This window comes from Tupaia chinensis, unplaced genomic scaffold, assembly GCF_000334495.1.
Source record: "Tupaia chinensis unplaced genomic scaffold, TupChi_1.0 Scaffold000341_1, whole genome shotgun sequence".
Taxonomy (NCBI): Eukaryota; Metazoa; Chordata; class Mammalia; order Scandentia; family Tupaiidae; genus Tupaia; species Tupaia belangeri.
Window position 1 is genome coordinate 2,677,703 of NW_006159835.1, and position 3,670 is coordinate 2,681,372.

Below are 3,670 nucleotides of genomic sequence, written 5' to 3' on the forward strand. Positions count from 1 at the left end.
TGAGCCGAACTCATCACTAAGTGGGAGGACCAGCATGGCAGAGGGCAGGACTTGAGCCCCTCCCCTTGCTGCAGACCCCAGACTCCCTTCTGCAGCTGTTTTAAAAGCCCCACACCACTGACGTGAATGTGTGATGGGGTTAAGCGCTCTACGGCCTGAGCAAATTCTTGGGGGACTTGTTCCCTCGGGGTGAGTTCCTGGCTTTCCTGTTATGGGCCTGAACCAGGAAACACGACCATTGGAAGAGCCTCCATTCAGACACAGGCCAGGGTAGCGGGTCTGTTGCTGACCTAGGCCCTGGACTTCTCATGGTGAGCCACACAGGGGTGTGAGTGGAGCAGGAGAGGGTTCCTGGTGGTGGAACTTCTCACAGGGAGCTGAAGTGGGGCCACCACTGTGGTGACCTCAGAAGCAACAGCTCACGTGAAACAGGTAAGAAGCCTCTGCTTGGGCACACATGATCGCCAGGCAGCAGGGACGCCGCTGGTGGGCAGCAGACAGCCAGGGCCTTCAGAGAGCTCTGGGCAACAGCCAGGAGGAATGTGCAAATGTGGAGGACACATGGTCCCTAGAGGACCTCTGAGTCTCTTGTCTCTTTGAGCAGCAGGAGCCATCTCAAAGGGGCTTACCATTTCTCTCCCTCTTCAGTGAGGAAGAGCCGGGAGGACTGCTTTGCTGACCTTGGCGTCCAGACAGAGCATCCTGGATGACAGGCAGGGAAAATACCTCTTACACAACCCGAGTTCACCGTGTGAAAGCCACAGCATCCCACTGGTTCATACCGAGAGTACTTTGATCTGAGGGTGCCCCAGAGCCGGTCTTCTTTCCACTAGGCCTCTTCCTTTCACTAGAGAGGTTCCCTGGCCCGAGGAGCTGGGTGGCAGGCCTGCCTCCTCACTACTATAGCCTTGTGAGGTGGGATTAGCACCCTGAGAGGACTCAGGCTCCAAGGCACAGCAGCCACTACCAAGTTAGCTGTCTCTGTCGTATATTGCTGCCGGTCATCTTTTGGACCCAAATGGAGGTTATCACTTTTCCTTGTTTTGTTTTGGTTTTTATTTTAATATTTTAAAGAATTATTTATTTAATTTTATTTACTGTTATTATTATTTTAATTTTGCAATAGGGCACATGTGCTCTCCAGAGAGAGAGCGAGAAAGCAAGCTGCCAGGTCTAGAACTCGAACCATGGCCAAACATGTGGGAGCCCAGCGCCTTAACCACCATGCCATCTGCTGCCTGCACATTTTCCTTTTAAAAATAATTTTGAAGTGGAGGCCAGCAGGTGGCATGGTGGTTAAGGGCACTGGACTCCCACGTGGCTGACCATGGTTTGAGTCCCAGACCTGGCAGCTTGCCTTTTCCCTCTCTCTCTCTCTCTCACTCTGTCCCTCTCTGGTCAAATTAAAATAAATAGATAAATAAAGTGAAATAAAATCATTATTTTTTTTAAAAAGTAATTGTAAAGCCAGTCACAAAAGATCACATAAAGTATGATCCCATTTATATGAAATATCTAGAATAGGCAAATCTATAGACAGAAAAGGATTATGGCTGCCTAAGGCTGGGAGGTGTTTGGGGGGTGAGAACAGGACTTCCTTCTGGAATAATGAAAACATTCTACAACCTGTTGTGACAATGACTGCACAACTCCGTGCTGTACTAAAAGTCATTGACTTATGTGCTTTAGATGGGTGAACTGCATGGCAAGTAAATTATATCTCCATACACCTGTTAGAAAATAGCTTGGGCAGATTTGGACTCACAGGGTGATCTGTCATTTGCGCACGGGTACATGGATACCTCTGTGTGCACTCAAGTGAAAAGGCCACATTGTCCTCGCTATGGCCCTTGTGTATCACCTGCCTGCTCTGGCTATGAGTGGGGAAGGCTAACGAGCTGTTTGGGTTGTCAAAACATGACCAGAAGAGGCAATCTGCCCGCTCAAAAGCCTTCTGGGTGTACTTCCTTCCTTTCCTTTCCTTTCCTTTCTATTAAATCTTTTTTTTCTACAAAAAAAAAAAAAAATGACCAGAAGAGATTAGGAAAAGGTTTTGGGGGGGGAAAGGTGAAAACCGGGAAGTAAGTCTGGCTATGAGTGGGGAAGGCTAACGAGCTGTTTGGGTTGTCAAAACATGACCAGAAGAGGCAATCTGCCCGCTCAAAAGCCTTCTGGGTGTACTTCCTTCCTTTCCTTTCCTTTCCTTTCTATAAATCTTTTTTTTCTACAAAAAAAAAAAAAAAATGACCAGAAGAGATTAGGAAAGGCTTTAGGTGGGGAAAGGATGAAACCGTGGAAGTAAGTCTTCCTTTAACCCCAGTCCAGACTCAGATACCAGAGTTATGGGCTCACACTGGTCTCTGTTTCCACAGAGATGTCAACAAATCTCTCTACAGGTCCTCCTCTCTTGGGGTTGGTGCCAGAGTCTTTGGACAGTGTTCCTAGAGGTCAGCGTGCTCATTCCTAACTCTGCGTAGGGCCTGGGATGGCTCCAGCTCTCGGGCTGGTCACCTCAGGCTGTTAGCCACCTGGTCCAGGGCTCCAAATGTCCTATAGTTTGCTCCAGTGAGCTGTGTTATGACAAGAGGTGACAGTGGTTGGGGAAAACCAGCCCAGTAGTTCTCAAAAGGTGGTCCAGCACCAGCAACATCAGCATCACTTAAAAACTTTTCAGAAATGTGAATTCTTCCACCCTAGAGCTACAGACCTACTGAGCTGGAAACTCCAAGGCCACGGCCCAGCAATCCGTATTTTAACAAGCTGTCCAGAGGAGTCCGATGCACTCAAACGTATGAGAACCGGGGCATAGAGTCAGAGGCTCATGAGGCAGGGGACATTTGCCTTGTTCTCGTGTGTCTCCTCAGCACGAGTGGTTCTTGAAGCTGTTGCTGAATGAGTGAATGAATGAATGAATGCTTTAGCTCCACTTGCCACTGACTGCTTCTCTCCAACCAGGTGCCAGCCAGGACACTTGCAAGCTGATAGAAAGAGAAGGTTATGGGTATATCTGATACTCGCTCCAGCTTCTCGTCAGCTCAGTTTGGTCTCTGAATTATTAAGAAGGATTCTCAGCCCATTTTTACGTTTTCTTTTTAGAGATGAGTCTCTGGCTTTTTGACTTTTTTTTTTTTTTTAACCTTCAGAAACAAAAGCACTTTCCATTTGATTTCAGAACCCAGTTTCCCCCCTACACCATTTTGGCCCTGGAAGGAAAAGAAAGATTCAGTTGGAAGGATGATTTTGTATTTTTGAGTTAAAACATACTCAAATTATTATATATCTTGCTCACAAGAAAACCAAGAAACACAGGCCAAACATTTCTTAGAAATCCTGGAGGCCACAGCTTACATACGATGGGAGCACACCCATTTCCCATTTATAACCAGTGAGTGGCCAGCGGCCGGGTAGAGTTTGGTGCCTTCTTTCATCGAGTCCTGAGTGACGGGCTGATTTTCCAATTCTCTGGTATTGCCATCTCCCTCTAATGCCGCAAAGTCTCTGTGTCTCTGGGCTCACTGCCTGAAACCACACCCTCTGTCACACAACACAGAGTCCTTTCTTCTGTAACCACACACACTTCAGCTGGTGAGATGCTGTTCTCAGACAGGCTGGGCACAGGGCCAGGACACTACAGTGTCATCTGCTTCAGGAGCTCATGGCTCCCCCCCCC